The following is a 27,500-nucleotide window of genomic DNA, read 5'->3' on the forward strand; positions in this document are numbered from 1 at the left end:
ATGTTTCCGCCCGGGGACCTTTCGCGTGTGAGGCGAACGTGATAACCACTACACTACGGAAACTTCATTGAAAACATCTCTCAAGTACTGAACACAGCAAGTGCTACAGGTCGCTGGTGATGCACGTGTTTAGTTCATTTTCTAAGTACAGCCGTATCATCACTTTAATAGTCTATACTTTTCAGTGGGAATATGTCTGTTTATCCCATTTAGTAGTAGTAGCGTTAATTTGCCGATAAAATATACTGGCTAAAAACAAAACAACAAAGAATACGTTTCCGTAGTGTAGTGGTTATCACGTTCGCCTAACACGCGAAAGGTCCCCGGTTCGAGACCGGGCGGAAACAGTTTTTTTAAATTTATTTTAAAATAACAACCCGTTACAAATACATTTTGTAACAATATACTTCTTATATCATATTACACGTATCGAAAACTGCACTATACTGCATTATTTGTATGTATTTGAAGTTCATTGTATTTGATAAGCGGTTACAGCAGTTTGTGAAATGTTTCCGTAGTGTAGTGGTTATCACGTTCGCCTCACACGCGAAAGATCCCTGGTGTGGAAACACGTGTATATGATTTCCATTACACGAGAGTAGATGTTAAAACTTCATGCTGCTTTGAACTCGGCTCTCGCCAAGATAAGCACCAACTAAGACGTAGCTTTATAGTAAACTAATGTGTTACATATGTGTCTAAAAGCCTTTTATTTATTTTGTCATGCCAGCATTCCGCCCCTTTTAGCTGGCATGACCGTTTTTGAACGGTGCCCTGGTTTTATGTAGTCTTTTTGTTTCAGTTTTATGGACTGTGATTTGATTTATTTTGAATGTCTTATTTGATTTTGTTTTGTTTTGTTTTGTTTTATGTATCTTTAAGATTTTTAATGTAAACTATTAAAAGTTACATTTTAAGTGTTTTAAAATTTTAGAATTTTAACTCACTGTTTTATACACTGTCCATTTTCCCCTGTCCCTGTTTTAGATCTAGTTTTATGTTCACTTTTGAACCTTTTTAGAGAGCACTCCCCGGCCCTCACAAGCACTGGTTTTTTATAGATGGTTCTTTTTTTCCAGTCACTTTTAAAACAGCACAGGTTTTTTTCATGTTGATTTTAATCTGTGTCTGTTTTAACCATGTACAAAGCACAATTGTCTTGGTGTTTTTAAATGTATTTTAAATGCTTTTAAAACAAAATGTATGTCTGTATGCATGAATGTCATCTTTAAAAGAAATGTAAAATGAATGAAAAAACGAATGGGTGTAAATGTAAAAAATGTAAAATCTCAATAAAAGAGTATTTTACTAAAGATTTCCGTGGAGAGGAACATTTATGAGTTTCAACTAATTTTTTGATGCCCTGCTTTGGCGGGGCTTCCTTGTGTTGTAAAATAATAGAATTTCAGTGTGTAGTGTTGGTATGATAAATGGGCGTGCTATTCAAAGTAACATTTGTTACAGACTGCAGTCTTCTTGATCACACTAAGAAAGTGGGTGTCTTAGTTGTGTATGTATAGTAGAACCGGTTGTACTATACACCGCTAAGCCTTTTATTTATTTTGTCATGCCAGCATTCCGCCCCTTTTAGCTAGCATGACCGTTTTTGAACGGTGCCCTGGTTTTATGTAGTCTTTTTGTTTCAGTTTTATGGACTCTCTTGTTTTTGATTTATTTTGAATGTTTTATTTGGTTTTGTTTTGTATTTACGTATCTAAAAGATTTTTAATGTCAACTATTAAAAGTTACATTTTAAGTGTTTTAAAATTTTAGAATTTTAACTCACTGTTTTATACACTGTCCCTTTTCCCCTGTCCCTGTTTTAGATCTATAGTTTTATGTTCACTTTTGAACTTTTTTAGAGAGCACTCCCCGGCCCTCACAAGCACTGGTTTTTTATAGATGGTTCTTTTTTTCCAGTCACTTTTAAAGCAGCACAGGTTTTTTTCATGTCGATTTTAATCTGTGTCTGTTTTAACCATGTATAAAGCACAGTTGTCTTGGTGTTTTTAAATGTGTTTTAAATGCTTTTAAAACAAAATGTATGTCTGTCTGTATGCATGAATGTCATCTTTAAAAGAAATGTAAAATGAATGAAAAAACGAATGGGTGTAAATGTAAAAAAATGTAAAATCTCAATAAAGATTTCCGTGGAGAGGAACATTTATGAGTTGCAACTAATTTTTTGATGCCCTGCTTTGGCGGGGCTTCCTTGTGTTGTAAAATAATAGAATTGCAGTGTGTAGTGTTGGTATGATAAATAGGCTTGCTATTCAAAGTAACATTGGTTACAGACTGCAGTCTTCTTGATCACACTAAGAAAGTGGGTGTCTTAGTTGTGTATGTATAGTAGAACCGGTTGTACCCCACTTTCATCCAATCACTCAACCATTCGTGCAATTAGTGATGGTGGGAAGGGAAGTGAAGTCTCTGAATCATTAGGTTCGCAAAATTCACTGAGCCGAAGCAGACGAAACGCTTCATGCTCTTTAGTGCCATCTCTTGGTAGATCTGCACAACTCAATACATTAAGTTTAGCACAGACCTGCACAACAGCGCCAAAATCATGTTGTGGCGGCAGCAGTATTACATCCGTAGTGGTTTAGCACTACCTTAAAGAATGAATGGGAAATCGTTTAGGGCGGTCTTCCTGTGAGTACAGAACGATTACTGTTTACGCATTCCTCGTTAGTATAGTGGTCAGTATCCCCGCCTGTCACGCGGGAGACCGGGGTTCAATTCCCCGACGGGGAGAAGTTGTTTTATTTTTTTATTTTATTTTTTTAAAACTCTCCTTAAATATTTTCCGCACAAAATGTAGTTGACAATTATTTACCAGATATGATGTATATTTGCTTTTTTTTTTTATATCTATACCTATATACGTAATCCTTACCCGCCGTACCATATTTACAGTATTATTCGTTGTGTTGACTATATATTATATTATTTTACCTGTGCTTTTGTACATTTCAGAATATCATTTTTATAGACTATTTGTATTGCTAAAACAGTTTGTCCTCACTGAAATAAAGTGTTTTGTAAAAAAAAAAAAAAAAAAAATAGAAACTTAAGAGAGGCCATGGAGAGTCACTAAGGGGGCGTGACTATGACGAAAGGGGCAGCTCTGTAAATAGAAAAAGCTAAATACATAAATGTTAACAAACACATTCTTAAAAGTCGGGAGTATGTTATGCGTGTTAGGCGGACGTGATAATCACTATACTACGTATTCTGCGTCGTTATGTTTTTAGTCAGTATGTTTTACCTAAAACTCAACTATTTGAAAGTTGAACGGCAAATTAACGCTATTACAACTAAATGGGATAAACAGACATATTCTTCCCATTGAAAAGTATAGACTATTAGTGAAAATACGCCTGTACTTAGAAAATGAACACGTGCATCACCAGCGACCTGTAGCACTTGCTGTGTTCAGTGCTTGAGCGCTGTCTTCCATGAAGTTTCCGTAGTGTAGTGGTTATCACGTTCGCCTCACACGCGAAAGGTCCCCGGTTCGAAACCGGGCGGAAACAGCTATTTTTTCTGTATTATTATTTTTCAGTGGTCTCCATTTGTTGCATTTTATTTGTGTACGGTTAAAACCCGTGGGTTAATTATGTATTTATTTTTTTTAAATGCAAGCGTAAATGTATCATAGCGATAGCAGCGCTTGTTGTAACTTCTTGTTACGACCAATGCGTTCACTCTAAGTCGAGTCTGACTGATTTCTAAGTTTGTGCTGCGTAGGCAGTGCCACCTGAAACAGTATTTATGATTTTACTAGAAAATGTGTTCAACCGGACTAATATCGATTATAGCAATCATAAGGCAGGCCCTGATTTTTTTAATTTTTTTTTTAGCACAGGAATAACTAGGCTCTCAAATTATAAATCTTCACAGAATCCTTACCTTCCAGTTACTATCATGTTACTTGGCCATGGCGGTGGTACTGTAGGCAGGACTCGGTGCTGGACTTCCGTCGCGTCCTGGTCAGCAAAGAGGGGGTCTCCTGCACTGCGCTGGAGGACACTGGGTCGAGTGTTACACTCATATGGGCCGATGTCTACCAGCAAGACCCCCGACACAGCACCACCACATTGGTGCTTTAACAGTGTGAAGTGATTAGAAAAACAAAATGGTTATAACTGCGTATTATTAGATGTGTTAGTAGCGTTAGAGATAAAACAATGGAACAAATTATAACTTGAATTCTGTTCCATGAACTTCAACTGTATTAGAATAAAATAGCAACACAATTACTTTATTAAATCCATTTCTAACAACCCCGAGGAGGCGTCACAGCCACGATTCTTCCTACGTGGTCTCGGTGCCAAGCAGCGCCCCCTACTCCGCCAGGGAAGGACACCGTTCACCTGGGGAGGGGGTCCCTCTTGCGAGGCGACCATCTCCTCAGGGACTAAAGTAATAGTTCCTTCAACTGCCCAGATTTGCTGCTTACGTTGTCTCTTTTCCGTAGAGAGAGACAACCCGGACGTCCAGAGGCTTCTCCCACCCCAATCGGAGGAGCCAGCTGAAGGATGGCGTTCCGGCCAACCCAGGAGACCAGGAGGCACAATGCGGTGCGTTTCACAAGAAACCATCAAGAGGAAACGGAACCAGGACTGACGAGACTGGAGTTCAACCGGACCATTCTTCAGAGGGGTATGGGTTTTTCCCCTTCTGACTTGAATTGTTTGGTGAAATTGCCAGGGCTTAAGGAAGTGTTTGAGGTCAGTTTTAGGAACCCCCAAAAGTTACAAGAAATGTGGTCCTTTTGGGGGGAGAATAAATATCTCGCTCCATACAAAGAATTTTGTGTGGATGCACTGACAGACAGAGAAATGAAAGTTGTTACTGTCCAATTTTTCAATGAGGCTGTTAGCGACTATGATATTACAACATGGCTTAACCGCTATGGGAGGGTGTCATCAGAAGGGAGGAAAATTACAGACGAAGATGGGGTTTGGACAGGAGCCAGAAAGTGGCTGGTACGCCTTAATGTTGATCCATCAGGCATTGGAGGCGTCCGCCACATTCCAAACTCCATAGTGTTAGGGCCCAACAGAGGGCTGGTATTCTATAATGGGATGCCAAAACTCTGCAGGAAATGTGGGGAATTAGGACACCTGGCGGCCGCATGTACTGTAGTCAAGTGCAGGAACTGCGGCGCCCCCCACGAGACCAGCCACTGCAGAGAAGAGAGGCAGTGCAATTTGTGTGGAAAGAAGGGGCACCTGTTTAAGGACTGCCCCTCTTCCTATGCCAACATGGCCAGAGCCAGCAAGGCAAATACGAACAAGCCTAGGCCTGAGCAGGAAGAGGGAGCAAGTAACAAAGATCAGTCCACATCACCACCAACAGTATCCAAAACCCAGACTCCAGCACCACCATCATCACCAGCACCCCCCTCATCCCCCCGCCCCCGAGACATGTCCCGTTTTACGAGGACCCCTTCCCCCAGCCCAGAGAGAGAGTACAACAGCTACTCCACTAGCTCCTCCAGTAGCTCCTCTGATGCAGAAACATTGCAGGTCCCTCAGACCTCCCAGATGAGGTCAGGGGTCTGGAAATTAAAGAGCAGGCTTGTTGAGTGGACCACTTTGCGTGACCTATTCAACTCCCCTATAGAGTGGTGGGAGATGGTCAAAATGAGAACTAAGGGTTATTTCATAGCAGCAGGCAAGAGGAAAGCAAAAGAAAGGAGGGCCAAATATAAATACCTGAATGCTGCCCTCCAGCGTCTGAGCCTGCTTCAGCTTCGGGGGTTCCCTGTAAGCGACGAGATAGCCCAGACCAAGCTAGATCTTTCAGTGCTTTGTAGGGAGGAACAACGAAAGGTCATGCACAATGCAAAAGTGCAAAAAATGGAGGAAGACGAAAAGTGTACTCGCTTCTTCTTCCAGAAAACGAGGGAGAAGCGGCACTTGATGTCCTCCATGCTCGACAGCAGGGGGAGGATAGTAGAGGATAGTGAGGGAGTGAAAAAAGTGGTAGAGAACTTCTATAGGGACCTATATAACATCAAAGCTACAGATGACACCCTGATAGAGTGGTTCCTGAGCCAGTTGGAGCCTGACTCAGTGCGGGACGACGAGGAGGAGGAGAAGGACCCAGAACTCACGCTGGAGGAGCTCACCCAGGCGGTTAAGACCATGAACACCGGTAAGACGCCAGGTCCAGATGGCATCCCGGGTGAGTATTACCATCTTTTTTGGGACACGCTAAAAGTCCATTTAGCGGAGGTCTACAGAGCGGTCTACAGGGAGAAGCGGTTGGGCCCTTCTATGCGGGAGAGTGTAATTACTCTCCTTCATAAGAAAGGGGAAGTTAAAGATCTACGGAATTGGCGCCCAATCAGCCTCCTTTGCGTCGATTACAAGATACTAGCCAAAGCTCTGATGCTCCGGCTACAAGTACACCTCCCTTTGGTCATTGGCCCCGACCAGGCTTGTGGCGTCCCAGGGAGGTCCATCACCGATATTTTAATGTTAACAAGGGACATTCTGGCTTATTCTAGAGAACGGAACCATCCCCTCTGCCTGTTCAACCTTGACCAGGAGAAGGCGTTCGATAGGGTAAGCCATGAATATATGTACAAAGTGATGGACCAGATGAAATTCGCTCCTGGACTTAGGGAGTGGGTTAAAACCATCTATACAAACATTAGTACCCGAGTCTTGGTGAACAGACACCTGACTGGTAAAATATCTATCCAGTCAGGGGTCAGACAGGGTTGCCCACTATCCCCACTGCTATATGTCATGTGCATTGAACCCCTCCTGCAGGCAATTCGTAGGGATACCAATATAACTGGTTTCCAGCTGCCTGGATCCAACGGGGTCCAGGTCAAAACAACAGCATATATGGACGATGTGTCACTCATTTGTACCAACACATCGTCGGTACCTCGGATTAGTAATATCCTTGAGAAGTACTGCACGGCGACCAGGGCAGTGATTAATAAGTCCAAGAGCGAAGTCTACGTGTCTAAAAATTGGCAGGTAGATAGGGAACTGTCGGACATGTACCCTGTCAAAAAGGACAAAATCAAGATTCTGGGCCTCATTTTCGAGAACAATAGCTCGGGGGCCCAGAGCTGGACGGCAGCCATTAACCAGGTCCGTAAAAAGATTGGCGGATGGAGCACAAGATCCTTAACAATGACGGGTAGAGTATTAATAACCAAGTCTATACTGTTCCCCATCCTCTCTTATGTAGGAAAAATCTTTCCCCCAGACAGGACCACCAAAAAAGTGGTGGACCGCATTATCCACCGCTTTATCTGGGGCAGCAAGATGGAGAGGGTAAAGCGAGCCACCCTGAGTAAAGCCGACAAGAAGGGAGGTAAGGGGGTCCCGGACGTTGTGCAGCTCACCCGAGTGCAGGGGCTCACGCAAACTATCAAGAACATCCAGGCCCTGGACAGGAAGGTATGTTACATGAATCGTTTCTATTTTGCCACCTGTCTCAGGGCCTTGGGCCTCTGCACTATTGATAACACTGTGCCGTACTCCTGGGACCCCCCATTGTATTATAGAACCTTAAGGGACACTATATATAAATTGGGCTTAGATAAAGCAAAATTGGCCTCCTGGGAATACAAGGCTGTAACTAAATATCTTGCCGGTTCCCAGGAAATTGAAAAAGTAGCTACTTTCTCCCTCACCCAAAGCCAAAAAATCTGGGAGAATGTGTCTCACAGCTGCCTCAGTAATGTCCAGAAGGATATAGCATGGAACACCGTCCACAGTGCACTCCCCACTCGAGCGTTCATGTTCAGGAGGGGACTAGCCCAAGTAGAAACATGCCCCTATGCAAAGTGCCGCAAGAGAGAAACACCAGCCCATATCTTCTGGGAGTGTGATGTGGCTGGCAGTGTCTGGCTCTCTGTCTCTGTCTTCCTAAACAGGTTTGCTGACACGGCCAAGATGACCGCTGAGACTGTGCTCTATGGGCCTGCGGGAGGAATCGATACCAGCACAGCTAAGTGCGTTTGGTGTGTCATCAATGTTGTCAAGCAGATCCTGTGGGAAGGCCGTAAAGTCTGTGTCTATCACAAGCAGGAGCTAGACACTATCACCACGACCAGAAGGGCACAAACTCTTATCAAGGACTTTGTAATTCTGGACATCCGGACCCTCGGGAAGGACAAGGCCTGCGCGGAGTGGAGGATCGCCGGACTTCAGGACGTGAAGATGGAATGAAGGAAAAAACTGGAACCGCTAGCTCCTAGGAGCGGGACTACGGGGCACCGCTAAGCCTTTTATTTATTTTGTCATGCCAGCATTCCGCCCCTTTTAGCTGGCATGACCGTTTTTGAACGGTGCCCTGGTTTTATGTAGTCTTTTTGTTTCAGTTTTATGGACTGTGATTTGATTTATTTTGAATGTCTTATTTGATTTTGTTTTGTTTTGTTTTGTTTTATGTATCTAAAAGATTTTTAATGTTAGCTATTAAAAGTTACATTTTAAGTGTTTTAAAATTTTAGAATTTTAACTCACTGTTTTACACACTGTCCCTTTTCCCCTGTCCCTGATTTTAGTTCTATAGTTTTATTCTGTTTTATGTTCACTTTTGAACTTTTTTAGAGAGCACTCCCCGGCCCTCACAAGCACTGGTTTTTTATAGATGGTTCTTTTTTTCCAGTCACTTTTAAAACAGCACAGGTTTTTTTCATGTTGACTTTAATCTGTGTCTGTTTTAACCATGTACAAAGCACAATTGTCTTGGTGTTTTTAAATGTGTTTTAAATGCTTTTAAAACAAAATGTATGTCTGTATGAATGTCATCTTTAAAAGAAAAGTAAAATGAATGAAAAAACGAATGGGTGTAAATGTAATAAAAAAAAAAAAAAAGTAAAATCTCAATAAAAGAGTATTTTACTAAAGATTTCCGTGGAGAGGAACATTTATGAGTTTCAACTAATTTTTTTCTTGTGTTGTGAAATAATAGAATTGCAGTGTGTAGTGTTGGTATGATAAATGGGCGTGCTATTCAAAGTAACATTTGTTACAGACTGCAGTCTTCTTGATCACACTAAGAAAGTGGGTGTCTTAGTTGTGTATGTATAGTAGAACCGGTTGTACTATACACCGCTAAGCCTTTTATTTATTTTGTCATGCCAGCATTCCGCCCTTTTTAGCTGGCATGACCGTTTTTGAACGGTGCCCTGGTTTTATGTAGTCTTTTTGTTTCAGTTTTATGGACTCTCTTGTTTTTGATTTATTTTGAATGTTTTATTTGGTTTTGTTTTGTATTTACGTATCTTTAAGATTTTTAATGTAAACTATTAAAAGTTACATTTTAAGTGTTTTAAAATTTTAGAATTTTAACACACAGTTTTATACACAGTACCTTTGCCCCTGTCCCTTTAGTTTTAGATTTATAGTTTATTGTTCTGTTTTATGTTCACCTTCTGAACTTTTTGAAGAGAGCACTCCCCAGCGCTCACATACACTGTTTTTTATAGATAGTTCTTTTTTTCCAGTCACTTTTAAAGCAGCACAGGTTTTATCATGTTGATTTTAATCTGTGTCTGTTTTAATCTTGTACAAAGCACAATTGTCTTGGTGTTTTTAAAGGTATTTTAAATGCTTTTAAAACAAAATGTATGTCTGTATACATTCCCGTAACTGCATTTACATTTCGAAGCCTGTTCAAGGAAGCCCCGTCAAAGTGCATTATGGGTATGCAAATGTTATTCACCCCTGCAGCGCCGTTTCCACCCAACAGTATTGCTCAACCCAAGGTATTCGTTCTCCAAGTTACCAAAATACGTTTTAGTATCAGATCGCTGTACCAGGTGGCACTGCCTACACAGCTCAAACAGACTCAGAGTGAATGCATTGGTGGTAACAAAAAGTTACAACAAACGCTGCTATCGCTATGATACATTTACCGTTGCATTTAAAAAAAAAAAAAAACTATGGGTTTTAAACGTTGAAAATGCAACAAATGGAGACCACTGAAAAAATAATAATACAAAAAAAAATGTTTCCGCCCGGGGACCTTTCGCGTGTGAGGCGAACGTGATAACCACTACACTACGGAAACTTCATTGAAAACATCTCTCAAGTACTGAACACAGCAAGTGCTACAGGTCGCTGGTGATGCACGTGTTTAGTTCATTTTCTAAGTACAGCCGTATCATCACTTTAATAGTCTATACTTTTCAGTGGGAATATGTCTGTTTATCCCATTTAGTAGTAGTAGCGTTAATTTGCCGATAAAATATACTGGCTAAAAACAAAACAACAAAGAATACGTTTCCGTAGTGTAGTGGTTATCACGTTCGCCTAACACGCGAAAGGTCCCCGGTTCGAGACCGGGCGGAAACAGTTTTTTTAAATTTATTTTAAAATAACAACCCGTTACAAATACATTTTGTAACAATATACTTCTTATATCATATTACACGTATCGAAAACTGCACTATAGTGCATTATTTGTATGTATTTGAAGTTCATTGTATTTGATAAGCGGTTACAGCAGTTTGTGAAATGTTTCCGTAGTGTAGTGGTTATCACGTTCGCCTCACACGCGAAAGATCCCTGGTGTGGAAACACGTGTATATGATTTCCATTACACGAGAGTAGATGTTAAAACTTCATGCTGCTTTGAACTCGGCTCTCGCCAAGATAAGCACCAACTAAGACGTAGCTTTATAGTAAACTAATGTGTTACATATGTGTCTCCATCCATTTACGTTTCCTTCCATATGATGATGTAGATATCCTTCTGTGTGTGTTAATGGCTGAAGTGTAATGCTGGCTCCAGGGATCAGCTTATTTTGCCTCCCTGGCGCATCAGCACACACAACGGCTGCGATGCTGGCTCCGGGGATCAACCATAGTGCGGCCTCCCCAGCGCATCAGCATGACAACCGTCTGGATTGAGCTAAGTAGGGTACATCTCTGGGGTTTTCAAGTGGGCACCTTCCATCCTCAGTGTTTCGTCGACTAGCCCACGACACCTCAAGAGGGCTCGGCGGTGATTCTGGCGTCCCAGCATCACCCCCCTCCGTCCCCCACTCAACTCAGCCCAGCTTACTTACCTGTACATCAACGTTTCTTTCTTTCTATTGTGCTTGAGATCCCCAGCCAGAATCTTTCCGTCTCAACCACAGCCAGTTGCTGCTCCTCTCTGCTGCTTCAGATAAGTTCTTCACTGTGCGACGCAACTCTTGACCACTGAATCCGACGTCTCTGAGAAACCGGGTTGTAGAGTGTGCCACAAATCCTCGACAACCCACTTCCACTGGGTAAACCCGAACTCTCCATCCTCGCTGTTCTGCTTCAGTGGCTAGTTGAGCATACCGCAGTTTCTTACTCTCATACGCCTCATCTACAGCATCCTCCCATGGCACTGTTAACTCTACCAGGTGAACAAGGCGTGCTGATCCAGACCACAAGACAATATCTGGTTGAAGGTTAGTGGTGGCAATCTCAGGTGGAAAAATAAGCCGTTGACCAACATCTGCCAGCATTTTCCAGTCTCTAGCAGCTTCCAGTTGTCCTGGGCGAGGATTGGTTTTAACACCTTTTCTTGGTGGTTGCTCTCCTGGGCGGAGGAATGTTGTCTTTTGTGTGTAATGTTTTGATGGAACAGGTGACAACATATTGGTCATGTTACGCTTGTCTTCCAATGCTAAGGCCAAACATTGCAGCACCTGGTCATGGCGCCAAGTAAACCGTCCTTGGCTAAGAGCCACCTTACATCCTGTCAAAATGTGCCTTAATGTTGCAGGTGATGAACACAAAGGACATGAGGGATCCTCTCCTACCCAGAGGTTTAGGTTCTGTGGTGATGGGAGAACATCATATGTTGACCTGATGAGGAAACTGATCCTGCTCTGTTCCATTGACCATAGGTCTTGCCAGCCAATCTTGCGTTGTTCCACACTCTCCCATCTCATCCATTCTCCCTGCTTGCCTTGGGAAATGGCCTTTATACACCTCATCCTCTCCTCCTGCTTTTGCACCTCGTTGACTACCAGCTTCCTCCTTTGAGCTGGGGCTACCTTGTGCCATGTAGGAGGAGCTGAACTGAAACCAAGACCCCCTCTTCCATGCTGAACTTGCCTCATGATATCACCAATTCGAAGGGCAGTCTTTGCATCTTCCACAGCTTTCTTTGCCACCCACTTTCTTCCAGTTTTCAACACAGGTGCTGCCTCCCTTACGCATTTATCGCGTGACTCTACTAATGTAATTTCCAGTCTGACCTTGGCGCACTTAAACTCCTCGGTTAGAGCAGAGACTGGTAGCTGCAGTATTCCTTTACCATAAAGTCCCACTCTGCTGAGGCAGCGTGGAACTCCCAACCATTTCCTGATGTATGAACTGATTAAAGCTTAAAGCTTCCAGCCTCTCTCTCTCTCTCTCTCTCTCTCTCTCTCTCTCTCTCTCTCTCTCTCTCTCTCTCTCTCTCTCTCTCTCTCTCTCTCTCTCTCTCTCTCTCTCTCTCTCTCTCTCTCTCTCTCTCTCTCTCTCTCTCTCTCTCTCTCTCTCTCTCTCTCTCTCTCTCTCTCTCTCTCTCTCTCTGTTTTTATTGAATCAGTTATATTTATTAGACGTGGCTGCATTTTTGTAACAGCATGGCACACGGCTGCATTTATTTGAGTACTGTACATCCAGATTATCCTGTGTATCATTCATCGGGTCAAAATTTGATAAATTTCTTACTTGCACAACAGCCTCGTCCCTCCCAGCCACAAATCGGTGTTCAATTTTGGGAATATCTTGGTAGGTTTGACCAATCATAGCCCGTGTCGCTCCCAAGAATTGACCAGGAAAGAGCCAATCAGATTTCGCAGAACTACCAAGAATCAAGTGACGGAATTATCCAATCAGATCTCGTAGAACTACCAAGAATACTGAGCGTTTTCAACGACGAGAGATTATTGAATCTTGAAGTCTTTTGGTTTATTTCGAAATACAATCATCTGAAGGTAAGAATTTTATTACAGTATTATTTAATTGTCACAGTACATTATCTGTATGTATTCAAAGTTCATTGTATTTGAAATTCATGGTTTCTGAAATTCATTAAATGTGTCCGTAGTGTGGTGGTGATCACGTCCCTTGTTCACTACAAACATCCCACGTTTCTCAGTTCGGGGCTCGGGAGTGTTTACATGGCCTCGTTAGCGCAGTAGGTAGCGCGTCAGTCTCATAATCTGAAGGTCGTGAGTTCGATCCTCACACGGGGCAGTGCTTTTATTATTGGTTAGGAGTTATTTAAAAATAAATACCAAAAACGTGAAATGCTGTCAAAACGTTGTTCATGGTCGTAAATAGTTAGATGCCCTTATTGTTTTAAAACTGGGTATCAACAAAGCATCTGGACAAATGTAGGACAGCAACAATTTGTATGTGACCACAGGAATGGACATTAACATATACGCGCTTACACTATAAAACGTATCGGGGCTATATTATATATTATGGGCTTGTTGTTTCATTTATGCAATAAGTTAAATACAAAAAATACTTTGCAGAACGAGTTAAATGTAATGTACTCCCTTCACTCATGCAAGATGCTAGTAAGATACTATATGAATAGGGGAGATGGCCTCTAGACCGTGTTTCCGTAGTGTAGTGGTTATCACGTTCGCCTAACACGCGAAAGGTCCCCGGTTCGAGACCGGGCGGAAACATTACTTTTTGTCATTTATTTTAAAATAACAACCCATTACAAATATATTTATTTTTTATACGTCTGATTATATTGCACGTATCGCAAATTGCAATATACAATTCTTATTGTGTAATTGTAGGTGATTGTGTTTGATAAGTGAGTCATGTATTTCATGAAATGTTTCAGTAGTGTAGTGGTTATCACGTTCTTCACACGTTAAAGGTCCCCGGTTCGAAACCGGGAGGAAACACGTGTATACATTTTTTATTTATTTGATCAGCTATATTTATTAGACGCGGCTGCATTTTTGTAACAGTATGGCGGATAGTTGCATTTATTTGAGTACTGTACATCCAGCATGCTTTTAGGAAAGGGAGATCGTGTCTAACTAACCTACTTGACTTTTTTGACGATGCAACATTGAAAATGGATAACTGCAAAGCATACGACATGGTTTATTTAGATTTCCAGAAAGCTTTTGACAAAGTCCCGCACAAAAGATGAATTCTCAAACTGAACGCAGTAGGGATTCAAGGAAATGCATGCACATGGATTAGGGAGTGGGTAACAGGTAGAAAACAGAAAGTACTGATTAGAGGAGAAACCTCAAAATGGAGTGAGGTAACCAGTGCTGTACCACAGGGATCAGTATTAGGTCCTCTGCTATTATTAATCTACATTAATGATTTAGATTCTGGTATAGTAAGCAAACTCGTTAAATTTGCAAACGACACAGAAATAGGAGGAGTAGCAAACACTGTTGAAGCAGCAAAGGTCATTCAAAATGGGCAGACACATGGCAAATGAAATTTAATAGAGAAAAGTGTAAAGTATTGCATGCGGGCAATAAAAATGTGCATTATAAATATCATATGGGAGATAGTGAAATTGAAGAAGGGAACTATGAAAAAGACCAAGGAGTTTATGTTGACTCAGAAATGTCTTCATTTAGACAAAGTGGGGAAGCTATAAAAAAGGCTAACAAGATGCTCGGATATATTGTGAGAAGTGTTGAATTTAAATCAAGGGAAGTAATGTTAAAACTCTACAATGCATTAGTAAGACCTCACCTAGAATATTGTGTTCCGTTATGGTCACCTCGTTACAAAAAGGATATTGCTGCTCAAGAAAGAGTGCAAAGAAGAGCAACCAGAATTATCCCGGGTTTAAAAGGCATGTTGTATGCAGACAGGCTAAAATAATTGAATCTATTCAGTCTTGAACAAAGAAGACTACGCGGCGATCTGATTCAAACATTCAAAATCCTAAAAGGTATAGACAATGTCAACCCAGGGGACTTCTTTGACCTGAAAAAAGAAACAAGGACCAGTGGTCACAAATGGAGATTAGATAAAGGGGCATTAAGAACAGAAAATAGAGGCACTTTTTTACACAGAGAATTGTGAGGGTCTGGAACCAACTCCCCAGTAATGTTGTTGAAGCTGACACCCTGGGATCCTTCAAGAAGCTGCTTGATGAGATTCTGGGATCAATAAGCTACTAACAACCAAACGAGCAAGATGGGCTGAATGGCCTCCTCTCGTTTGTAAACTTTCTTATGTTCTTATGTTCTTATGTTCTTATACAGATTATCCTGTGTATCATTCATCGGGTCAAAATTTGATACATCATAGCCCGTGTCGCTACCAAGAATTGATCAGGAAAGAGCCAATCAGATTTCGCAGAACTACCAAGAATCAAGTGACGGAATTATCCAATCAGATCTCGTAGAACTACCAAGAATACTGAGCATTTTCAACGACAAGAGATTATTGAATCTTGAAGTCTTTTGGTTTATTTCGAAATACACTCATCTGAAGGTAAGAATTTTATTACAGTATTATTTTAATTGTCACTAGTACTGTACGTGTAGTCACCAAGAATTTTTAAAAAATCCAATAATAATATATGTTCGTATTACAAATGTCAGCTGTAGAAATGCGCGGATAGTAAACTCTAGATTTTGTAATATTATCAATAAAAATACACGATTGACATTTTTACAATAGGTGTCAGTTCTAAGTGTTAAAAATTGTAATATTTACAAGAGCAAGAAACTTGATGGAGGGACTGTTTTATCCAAAGCGCAATTATATTTAATACATTTGTCCGTTACAATGGTACTGTAATACTTGTATCCGGAACAACACAAATTGTACCATGGTAAAATAAATAGTACCATATAGTACCGTGGTATAGTGTTGCATTATACTGTAGATACCATGATACGAAGGTCCCCTGTTCACTACAAACATCATAAACTGCAGGTTTATGATGTATATAACTCATAAACTGCAGGTTTTTAGGTGCTGGATCCTAGAATGCATCTAAAAGGACACTTTACAGAGCCTCTATTTTTCTATCATTTATTTTTAATTATATATCCATGAACGTTATATTACTGTATTTAACTTTAATTTAGTTTTCATTGAAGAATGATCTTGTTTTGAAAGCAATACTTAAATAATGTGAACATGGGTACTCCATGCTTTTTTTTTTTTTTTCTTTCTTTTTTTTTTTTGGTTTCTTGTTGTTTTGTGTAGAAACCTTTTATTTTGCCATTGTGACTATTTTGTGTTTAGGCTGTTTGTTTCATTGCATTCCATGTGATAAAAAAAAAGAACAAATACTTTTAATTTGTATAACATTTTTTTTGTTTTGTGTACAACAGGCATGCGAAGGCACAGGACCAATACCTTCCCAGCTGTTAAACCTTCCATCCTTGCATCCTTCCCATCTTCCTGCTGTGTATGGGGGACCTTTGGCGTATGAGGCGAACGTGATAACCACTACACTACGGAAACATTTCATGAACTGCTGCAACCGCTTATCAAATACAATGAACTTCAAATACATACAAATAATGCACTATAATGCAGTTATGCGATATATGCAATATGATCTAAGAAGTATAAAAAATATATATATATTTGTAACGGATTGTTATTTTTAATAAATTAAAAAAAAAATGTTTCCACCCAGTCTCGAACCGGGGACCTTTCACGTGTTAGGCGAACGTGAAAACCACTACACTACGGAAACACATCTTGTTACACGCTCCACTATTCATACAGTAGCTTACTAACATATATATTTTTATTTAACACCATAAATAAAACAAGCCCTTAATATATAATATAGCCCTGATACGTTTTATAGTGTAAGCGCGTATATGTTAATGAGCAGTTCTACATTTGTCCAGATGCTTTGTTGATACCCAGTTTTAAAATAACAAGGACATCTAACTATTTACGACCATGAAGAACGTTTTGACAGTTTTTAAGGCAACCCCAGCCTTAAACAAGTTTGGTATTTATTTTTAAATAACTCCTACCCAAGAATAAAACTGCTGCCCCGTGTGAGGATCGAACTCACGACCTTCAGATTATGAGACTGACGCGCTACCTACTGCGCTAACGAGGCCTTGAAAATGCTTTCCATTCCAGGATTGAGGAATGTGGGATCTATGCAATGCTAAAGGTTTAAAAGCAGGGATCTTGCTCAGACCCGAAGATCCTGTGATTTTTTATTCAGAAAAAACACCTTTGCTGGCATTGGTGTGCTCTTCCTCTGGAGTAGCAGCTGGTCTTCATTGCAATGGTTTTCTGCAAGCAATCAGAACATTGGCTAGTTCCACCTTGAAGTCTAGATATTCCATAACCTCTCTCTTTCTGTCCCCTAAGGAATAGCGATCTTGTCAGTATTGTAAGCATGCATTTGCTGCTGACAAATCCAGCATGTGAACGATCACCTTAGCTGTCCATTTCTTGATCCTGGTTTTTGCCCTGTAGTAGGATTTGCAGCTGTCAAATCATGTCAGCTCCTCCCGTTTTTGAATTGTAATCTCTGGACGATTTACCTCGATTTATTTGTCATACATTCTAAAATGATTCAGCTGTCAGGCCTACATTGTAAATGAATGAAAAGTATCAGAAAGAGGTTGTACATAAACCCCAAAGTTTAACCCTTTCAGTCCAAAATTTATTTTCAATCATAAAAAAAAATATTTTAACTCTTTTTTCCTAGTCTTATTGCAACTAGAAATGAGACTCAAACTAAATTTAGATTTTAGCACAAATCTTTTATTGTTTTTTTTGTTGTCCACTCCAATGGACATCTTAGAATATTTCCTGAAATTAAAACATCATAAAAAATACACAAAATAATGAGATTAGAAAAACAAAGATACTATCATAGGCCCTCGGTCTAGAATTTTTACTTGCGGTGAGCAGCCTTGAAACAATTTCTATGTGGCACAAAACACAGGTGCACTTTGCACTTTGTAATTGTATGTAAAAATAATGTGATATCTTGTAACAATTGTAAGTCACCCTGGATAAGGGCGTCTGCTAAGAAATAAATAATAATATCGCAGGAGACATGATGTAATAACAAGAGTAGTAATAACAGTTATAATAACAAGGTTATGGCAATGTGGGCAGCAGTGCGGAGTAGCGGTTAGGGCTGTGGACTCTTGACCGGAGGGTTGTGGGTTCAGCAGGGACACTGCTGCTGTATCCTTGAGCAAGGTACTTTACCTAGATTGCTCCAGTAAAAACCCAACTGTATACATGGGTAATTGTATGTAAAAATAATGTGATATCTTGTAACAATTGTAAGTCGTCCTGGATAAGGGCGACTGCTAAGAAATAAATAATAATAATATTAATAATACAATACCTAACCCCTCTGATGTGCCTACTGTTCCCCCCTCATTAAACGGCAATAAATGATACATTAAATGTTCATTCCGATCACCCAGTTGCAAGCACCGATCAGAATGTAATTCTTGACATTGATGTTGCTGTATAGTGTCCCAGTATGCAGCCCCCACCCCGTCTAATTCTGCCACAAACAAATCCCTGTTGTTCTGGGTTGACTCAGTGGCCCTCTGTAAATCCATGAGAAGCACATTTTCTATGTGGACAGTGCTTAAAGTCATTAGTGGATCATGTTGCAGTGGAAATATCACACTTGATGCTTGATGTTAGAAATGGATTTAATAAAGTAATTGTGTTGCTATTTTATTCTAATACAGTTGAAGTTCATGGAACAGAATTCAAGTTATAATTTGTTCCATTGTTTTATCTCTAACGCTACTAACACATCTAATAATACGCAGTTATAACCATTTTGTTTTTCTAATCACTTCACACTGTTAAAGCACCAATGTGGTGGTGCTGTGTCGGGGTCTTGCTGGTAGACATCGGCCCATATGAGTGTAACACTCGACCCAGTGTCCTCCAGCGCAGTGCAGGAGACCCCCTCTTTGCTGACCAGGACGCGACGGAAGTCCAGCACCGAGTCCTGCCTACAGTACCACCGCCATGGCCAAGGAACATGATAGTAACTGGAAGGTAAGGATTCTGTGAAGATTTATAATTTGAGAGCCTAGTTATTCCTGTGCTAAAAAAAAAAATTAAAAAAATCAGGGCCTGCCTTATGATTGCTATAATTGATATTAGTCCGGTTGAACACATTTTCTAGTAAAATCATAAATACTGTTTCAGGTGGCACTGCCTACGCAGCACAAACTTAGAAATCAGTCAGACTCGACTTAGAGTGAACGCATTGGTCGTAACAAGAAGTTACAACAAGCGCTGCTATCGCTATGATACATTTACGCTTGCATTTAAAAAAAATAAATACATAATTAAACCACGGGTTTTAACCGTTCACAAATAAAATGCAACAAATGGAGACCACTGAAAAATAATAATACAGAAAAAAATAACTGTTTCCGCCCGGTTTCGAACCGGGGACCTTTCGCGTGTGAGGCGAACGTGATAACCACTACACTACGGAAACTTCATTGAAAATAGCTCTCAAGTACTGAACACAGCAAGTGCTACAGGTCGCTGGTGATGCACGTGTTTAGTTCATTTTCTAAGTACAGCCGTATCATCACTTTAATAGTCTATACTTTTCAGTGGGAATATGTCTGTTTATCCCATTTAGTTTTAATAGCGTTAATTTGCAGTTCAACTTTCAAATAGTTGAGTTTTAGGTAAAACATACTGACTAAAAACATAACGACGCAGAATACGTAGTATAGTGATTATCACGTCCGCCTAACACGCATAACATACTCCCGACTTTTAAGAATGTGTTTGTTAACATTTATGTATTTAGCTTTTTCTATTTACAGAGCTGCCCCTTTCGTCATAGTCACGCCCCCTTAGTGACTCTCCACGGCCTCTCTTAAGTTTCTATTTTTTTTTTTTTTTTTTTACAAAACACTTTTTTTCAGTGAGGACAAGAGTATTCTTGCACAAACTGTTTTAGCAATACAAATAGTCTATAAAAATGATATTCTGAAATGTACAAAAGCACAGGTAAAATAATATAATATATAGTCAACACAACGAATAATACTGTAAATATGGTACGGCGGGTAAGGATTACGTATATAGGTATAGATATAAAAAAAAAAAAAAGCAAATATACATCATATCTGGTAAATAATTGTCAACTACATTTTGTGCGGAAAATATTTAAGGAGAGTTTTAAAAAAATAAAATAAAAAAATAAAACAACTTCTCCCCGTCGGGGAATTGAACCCCGGTCTCCCGCGTGACAGGCGGGGATACTGACCACTATACTAACGAGGAATGCGTAAACAGTAATCATTCTGTACTCACAGGAAGACCGCCCTAAACGATTTCCCATTCATTCTTTAAGGTAGTGCTAAACCACTACGGATGTAATACTGCTGCCGCCACAACATGATTTTGGCGCTGTTGTGCAGGTCTGTGCTAAACTTAATGTATTGAGTTGTGCAGATCTACCAAGAGATGGCACTAAAGAGCATGAAGCGTTTCGTCTGCATCGGCTCAGTGAATTTTGCGAACCAAATGATTCAGAGACTTCACTTCCCTTCCCACCATCACTAATTGCACGAATGGTTGAGTGATTGGATGAAAGTGGGGTACAACCGGTTCTACTATACATACACAACTAAGACACCCACTTTCTTAGTGTGATCAAGAAGACTGCAGTCTGTAACCAATGTTACTTTGAATAGCAAGCCTATTTATCATACCAACACTACACACTGCAATTCTATTATTTTACAACACAAGGAAGCCCCGCCAAAGCAGGGCATCAAAAAATTAGTTGCAACTCATAAATGTTCCTCTCCACGGAAATCTTTATTGAGATTTTACATTTTTTTACATTTACACCCATTCGTTTTTTCATTCATTTTACATTTCTTTTAAAGATGACATTCATGCATACAGACAGACATACATTTTGTTTTAAAAGCATTTAAAACACATTTAAAAACACCAAGACAACTGTGCTTTATACATGGTTAAAACAGACACAGATTAAAATCGACATGAAAAAAACCTGTGCTGCTTTAAAAGTGACTGGAAAAAAAGAACCATCTATAAAAAACCAGTGCTTGTGAGGGCCGGGGAGTGCTCTCTAAAAAAGTTCAAAAGTGAACATAAAACTATAGATCTAAAACAGGGACAGGGGAAAATGGACAGTGTATAAAACAGTGAGTTAAAATTCTAAAATTTTAAAACACTTAAAATGTAACTTTTAATAGTTGACATTAAAAATCTTTTAGATACGTAAATACAAAACAAAACCAAATAAAACATTCAAAATAAATCAAAAACAAGAGAGTCCATAAAACTGAAACAAAAAGACTACATAAAACCAGGGCACCGTTCAAAAACGGTCATGCCAGCTAAAAGGGGCGGAATGCTGGCATGACAAAATAAATAAAAGGCTTAGCGGTGTATAGTACAACCGGTTCTACTATACATACACAACTAAGACACCCACTTTCTTAGTGTGATCAAGAAGACTGCAGTCTGTAACAAATGTTACTTTGAATAGCACGCCCATTTATCATACCAACACTACACACTGCAATTCTATTATTTTACAACACAAGGAAGCCCCGCCAAAGCAGGGCATCAAAAATTAGTTGAAACTCATAAATGTTCCTCTCCACGGAAATCTTTAGTAAAATACTCTTTTATTGAGATTTTACATTTTTTACATTTACACCCATTCGTTTTTTCATTCATTTTACATTTCTTTTAAAGATGACATTCATGCATACAGACATACATTTTGTTTTAAAAGCATTTAAAATACATTTAAAAACACCAAGACAATTGTGCTTTGTACATGGTTAAAACAGACACAGATTAAAATCAACATGAAAAAAACCTGTGCTGTTTTAAAAGTGACTGGAAAAAAAGAACCATCTATAAAAAACCAGTGCTTGTGAGGGCCGGGGAGTGCTCTCTAAAAAGGTTCAAAAGTGAACATAAAACTAGATCTAAAACAGGGACAGGGGAAAAGGGACAGTGTATAAAACAGTGAGTTAAAATTCTAAAATTTTAAAACACTTAAAATGTAACTTTTAATAGTTTACATTAAAAATCTTAAAGATACATAAAAACAAAACAAAACAAAATCAAATAAAACATTCAAATTAAATCAAAGGTCCATAAAACTGAAACAAAAAGACTACATAAAACCAGGGCACCGTTGAAAAACGGTCATGCCAGCTAAAAAGGGCGGAATGCTGGCATGACAAAATAAATAAAAGGCTTAGCGGTGTATAGTACAACCGGTTCTACTATACATACACAACTAAGACACCCACTTTCTTAGTGTGATCAAGAAGACTGCAGTCTGTAACAAATGTTACTTTGAATAGCACGCCCATTTATCATACCAACACTACACACTGCAATTCTATTATTTTACAACACAAGGAAGCCCCGCCAAAGCAGGGCATCAAAAAATTAGTTGAAACTCATAAATGTTCCTCTCCACGGAAATCTTTAGTAAAATACTCTTTTATTGAGATTTTACATTTTTTTTACATTTACACCCATTCGTTTTTTCATTCATTTTACATTTCTTTTAAAGATGACATTCATGCATACAGACATACATTTTGTTTTAAAAGCATTTAAAACACATTTAAAAACACCAAGACAATTGTGCTTTGTACATGGTTAAAACAGACACAGATTAAAATCAACATGAAAAAAACCTGTGCTGTTTTAAAAGTGACTGGAAAAAAAGAACCATCTATAAAAAACCAGTGCTTGTGAGGGCCGGGGAGTGCTCTCTAAAAGTTCAAAAGTGAACATAAAACTATATTACTAAAACAGGGACAGGGGAAAAGGGACAGTGTGTGGAACAGTGAGTTAAAATTCTAAAGTTTTAAAACACTTAAAATGTAACTTTTAATAGTTTACATTAAAAATCTTAAAGATACATAAAACAAAACAAAACAAAATCAAATAAAACATTCAACATAAATCAAATAAAAGTCCATAAAACTGAAACAAAAAGACTACATAAAACCAGGGCACCGTTCAAAAACGGTCATGCCAGCTAAAAAGGGCGGAATGCTGGCATGACAAAATAAATAAAAGGCTTAGCGGTGCCCCGTAGTCCCGCTCCTAGGAGCTAGCGGTTCCAGTTTTTTCCTTTATTCCATCTTCACGTCCTGAAGTCCGGCGATCCTCCACTCCGCGCAGGCCTTGTCCTTCCCGAGGGTCCGGATGTCCAGAATTACAAAGTCCTTGATAAGAGTTTGTGCCCTTCTGGTCGTGGTGATAGTGTCTAGCTCCTGCTTGTGATAGACACAGACGTTACGGCCTTCCCACAGGATCTGCTTGACAACATTGATGACACGCCAAACGCACTTAGCTGTGCTGGTAGTGATTCCTCCCGCAGGCCCATAGAGCACAGTCTCAGCGGTCATCTTGGCCGTGTCAGCAAACCTGTTTAGGAAGACAGAGACAGAGAGCCAGACACTGCCAGCCACATCACACTCCCAGAAGATATGGGCTGGTGTTTCTCTCTTGCGGCACTTTGCATAGGGGCATGTTTCTACTTGGGCTAGTCCCCTCCTGAACATGAACGCTCGAGTGGGGAGTGCACTGTGGACGGTGTTCCATGCTATATCCTTCTGGACATTACTGAGGCAGCTGTGAGACACATTCTCCCAGATTTTTTGGCTTTGGGTGAGGGAGAAAGTAGCTACTTTTTCAATTTCCTGGGAACCGGCAAGATATTTAGTTACAGCCTTGTATTCCCAGGAGGCCAATTTTGCTTTATCTAAGCCCAATTTATATATAGTGTCCCTTAAGGTTCTATAATACAATGGGGGGTCCCAGGAGTACGGCACGGTGTTATCAATAGTGCAGAGGCCCAAGGCCCTGAGACAGGTGGCAAAATAGAAACGATTCATGTAACATACCTTCCTGTCCAGGGCCTGGATGTTCTTGATAGTTTGCGTGAGCCCCTGCACTCGGGTGAGCTGCACAACGTCCGGGACCCCCTTACCTCCCTTCTTGTCGGCTTTACTCAGGGTGGCTCGCTTTACCCTCTCCATCTTGCTGCCCCAGATAAAGCGGTGGATAATGCGGTCCACCACTTTTTTGGTGGTCCTGTCTGGGGGAAAGATTTTTCCTACATAAGAGAGGATGGGGAACAGTATAGACTTGGTTATTAATACTCTACCCGTCATTGTTAAGGATCTTGTGCTCCATCCGCCAATCTTTTTACGGACCTGGTTAATGGCCGCCGTCCAGCTCTGGGCCCCCGAGCTATTGTTCTCGAAAATGAGGCCCAGAATCTTGATTTTGTCCTTTTTGACAGGGTACATGTCCGACAGTTCCCTATCTACCTGCCAATTTTTAGACACGTAGACTTCGCTCTTGGACTTATTAATCACTGCCCCGGTCGCCGTGCAGTACTTCTCAAGGATATTACTAATCCGAGGTACCGACGATGTGTTGGTGCAAATGAGTGACACATCGTCCATATATGCTGTTGTTTTGACCTGGACCCCGTTGGATCCAGGCAGCTGGAAACCAGTTATATTGGTATCCCTACGAATTGCCTGCAGGAGGGGTTCAATGCACACGACATATAGCAGTGGGGATAGTGGGCAACCCTGTCTGACCCCTGACTGGATAGATATTTTACCAGTCAGGTGCCTGTTCACCAAGACTCGGGTACTAATGTTTGTATATATGGTTTTAACCCACTCCCTAAGTCCAGGAGCGAATTTCATCTGGTCCATCACTTTGTACATATATTCATGGCTTACCCTATCGAACGCCTTCTCCTGGTCAAGGTTGAACAGGCAGAGGGGATGGTTCCGTTCTCTAGAATAAGCCAGAATGTCCCTTGTTAACATTAAAATATCCGTGATGGACCTCCCTGGGACGCCACAAGCCTGGTCGGGGCCAATGACCAAAGGGAGGTGTACTTGTAGCCGGAGCATCAGAGCTTTGGCTAGTATCTTGTAATCCACGCAAAGGAGGCTGATTGGGCGCCAATTCCGTAGATCTTTAACTTCCCCTTTCTTATGAAGGAGAGTAATTACACTCTCCCGCATAGAAGGGCCCAACCGCTTCTCCCTGTAGACCGCTCTGTAGACCTCCGCTAAATGGACTTTTAGCGTGTCCCAAAAAAGATGGTAATACTCACCCGGGATGCCATCTGGACCTGGCGTCTTACCGGTGTTCATGGTCTTAACCGCCTGGGTGAGCTCCTCCAGCGTGAGTTCTGGGTCCTTCTCCTCCTCCTCCTCGTCCCGCACTGAGTCAGGCTCCAACTGGCTCAGGAACCACTCTATCAGGGTGTCATCTGTAGCTTTGATGTTATACAAGTCCCTATAGAAGTTCTCTACCACTTTTTTCACTCCCTCACTATCCTCTACTATCCTCCCCCTGCTGTCGAGCATGGAGGACATCAAGTGCCGCTTCTCCCTCGTTTTCTGGAAGAAGAAGCGAGTACACTTTTCGTCTTCCTCCATTTTTTGCACTTTTGCATTGTGCATGACCTTTCGTTGTTCCTCCCTACAAAGCACTGAAAGATCTAGCTTGGTCTGGGCTATCTCGTCGCTTACAGGGAACCCCCGAAGCTGAAGCAGGCTCAGACGCTGGAGGGCAGCATTCAGGTATTTATATTTGGCCCTCCTTTCTTTTGCTTTCCTCTTGCCTGCTGCTATGAAATAACCCTTAGTTCTCATTTTGACCATCTCCCACCACTCTATAGGGGAGTTGAATAGGTCACGCAAAGTGGTCCACTCAACAAGCCTGCTCTTATAGGCTGCAGCTATGGAGGGGTCATCGAGTAAGGAGGTGTTTAATTTCCAGACCCCTGACCCCATCTGGGAGGTCTGAGGGACCTGCAATGTTACCTGCAGGAGCCTATGGTCAGAGAAGAAGACGGCCTGGGTGTCTACTGCCGTCTTCGTAAGGGAGCTGGTATGCAGGACGAGATCTATACGGGAGAAGGAGGTCCCAGATGAGCTCACCCAGGTAAAGGGAGGCACCAGGTCCTTACCTGCATCACACAGGGAGAAATCAAATATTACGGAGGACAAAACTCTACTAGAGCGGTCGTTGCGTGGCCTGCTCCGGTCTACGTCCCTCAGAGCACAATTGAAGTCACCTGACACGATGACGGGTACGTTCCCCAGCAGGAGTGGACGCAGCTGTGGAAAAAATTGAACTCTTTCGTTTTGGTTAGTGGGTGCGTAGACATTGACCAGTCTGAGGGGAGTGTTGTTGTATGTCACATCCACGCTCAGAATTCTACCAGGTTCTACCTCCCTGCTGCTGCGGGAGGTAATAAATGGGTTTTTAAACAGGATACCTACTCCGTCGGCTCTGGCTATGTTGGAGCCCGACCAGAAGGAGTCCCCCAGGGTCCAACTCTCCTTCAGGTCCCTATAATCAGGGCTCGACGAAATACCACACTCCTGCAGAAAGATGAGATCTGCTTTCAAGTTAGCTAGATAGTTTAGTACATCAAATCTTTTTTGTGTCTCCCTGATGCTCCTGACATTAACAGACACACATATCAGGGCCATCAGGGTAGCTAACAAGAAAAGGAGTCGCTGCGTCCACCCCATAGCGACTATGATTGGGAGGTCGGGACACTCTTCCTACTCTTAGCTCTACGCTTGCTTCGAGGGGGCTTGGGCTTATTTGCAACTCCCATCACCCCTGAGAAGGTACTCACTGCTGCCTCGTCCAAGAAGGCACCGTCTTTATATGCACAGTACGTGGAGTTGTTGGGGCTATTCAACTCCCCACAAGGTAAGTCTGGTGGAACTTGCTCAGGGCCCCTCGGAACGTGTGGGTCAGCTTTGTCCTGGGGGGGGGTTATGACAGACAGCATTCTTTGGCTGTTACCGTCTGTTGAATTGGAGCTGTTAGCAGACTTCTGGCTTACCGCGTCCAGGGGTATTCCCATGTCCTCCAGTGCTGTATCTAGGAGGACCTCTAGGGGGCCCCTGGTTTTGCCCATACAAGGGAGGGGGTCAAGGATGCTTTGAAGGGAGGCCCTTCGCTTGAAGAGGGTCATTGCTACCGAGGTACTGCTGGTCAGGGAAGGTGTTGACCCCGACCTCTCCCTCGGTGCATTAGTGAACACCTCTTCTGCGAGGTGTGCTAGGGTTTGTGCCAACGACTGGGAAGGCTGGCTGGGGATGCCCTGGCTGGCTGCTACCTGCCCACTAGGCGGCAGTGTAGCCGTCCCACTCGCCTCCGTCTCTGCCTGCGAGGGCAAGACTGGGGACTTTGTGTGGACATTAGCTGGTTTTGGATCTATGGGGGCCACCTGCAACTTGCTGTCTTTGATCCTGATCTTCTTTCTTTTCCCCCCCTCGTCTCTACCCTTTCTTTTCCCCACCCTCTGCTGGTTCTTCACTCCCTTCCCCTCCTTCTCACTCTCACTTTCACTGTCGCTTTCGCTTTCCTCCCCCACGGACTCAATCCTTATGGCGTCATAACGAGAGCCGAGGGGGAGTGCTGGCGCTGAGAGGGCCCTACTCAGGGGGGGGCCGC

At 41.5% G+C, this 27,500-nt stretch overlaps 1 long non-coding RNA gene and 10 other non-coding genes across 11 annotated transcripts; 7 read left to right on the plus strand and 4 right to left on the minus strand.

Moving 5' to 3' along the window:
• Positions 1-274: 274 nt before the first annotated feature.
• On the plus strand, positions 275-347 carry trnav-aac (transfer RNA valine (anticodon AAC)). The gene has a single exon. It is a non-coding gene; the product is annotated as a tRNA-Val (tRNA).
• A 2,338-nt stretch (positions 348-2,685) lies between these two features.
• trnad-guc (transfer RNA aspartic acid (anticodon GUC)) lies at positions 2,686-2,757 on the plus strand. Its single transcript has one exon. It is a non-coding gene; the product is annotated as a tRNA-Asp (tRNA).
• Positions 2,758-3,466: 709 nt separating this feature from the next.
• Positions 3,467-3,539, plus strand: trnav-cac (transfer RNA valine (anticodon CAC)). The gene has a single exon. It is a non-coding gene; the product is annotated as a tRNA-Val (tRNA).
• A 6,731-nt stretch (positions 3,540-10,270) lies between these two features.
• On the plus strand, positions 10,271-10,343 carry trnav-aac (transfer RNA valine (anticodon AAC)). The gene has a single exon. It is a non-coding gene; the product is annotated as a tRNA-Val (tRNA).
• Positions 10,344-12,646: 2,303 nt separating this feature from the next.
• Positions 12,647-18,752, plus strand: LOC117412876 (uncharacterized). Its single transcript, XR_009308207.1, has 3 exons — positions 12,647-12,955; positions 15,233-15,464; positions 16,316-18,752. It is a non-coding gene; the product is annotated as an uncharacterized LOC117412876 (long non-coding RNA).
• trnam-cau (transfer RNA methionine (anticodon CAU)) lies at positions 13,145-13,217 on the plus strand. Its single transcript has one exon. It is a non-coding gene; the product is annotated as a tRNA-Met (tRNA).
• Positions 13,591-13,663, plus strand: trnav-aac (transfer RNA valine (anticodon AAC)). Its single transcript has one exon. It is a non-coding gene; the product is annotated as a tRNA-Val (tRNA).
• Positions 16,614-16,686, minus strand: trnav-aac (transfer RNA valine (anticodon AAC)). Its single transcript has one exon. It is a non-coding gene; the product is annotated as a tRNA-Val (tRNA).
• Positions 16,995-17,067, minus strand: trnam-cau (transfer RNA methionine (anticodon CAU)). The gene has a single exon. It is a non-coding gene; the product is annotated as a tRNA-Met (tRNA).
• A 627-nt stretch (positions 18,753-19,379) lies between the features above and the next one.
• trnav-cac (transfer RNA valine (anticodon CAC)) lies at positions 19,380-19,452 on the minus strand. Its single transcript has one exon. It is a non-coding gene; the product is annotated as a tRNA-Val (tRNA).
• Positions 19,453-20,183: 731 nt separating this feature from the next.
• Positions 20,184-20,255, minus strand: trnad-guc (transfer RNA aspartic acid (anticodon GUC)). The gene has a single exon. It is a non-coding gene; the product is annotated as a tRNA-Asp (tRNA).
• Positions 20,256-27,500: the final 7,245 nt, after the last annotated feature.

This window comes from Acipenser ruthenus, chromosome 23 (assembly GCF_902713425.1).
Source record: "Acipenser ruthenus chromosome 23, fAciRut3.2 maternal haplotype, whole genome shotgun sequence".
NCBI classification, from domain to species: Eukaryota; Metazoa; Chordata; class Actinopteri; order Acipenseriformes; family Acipenseridae; genus Acipenser; species Acipenser ruthenus.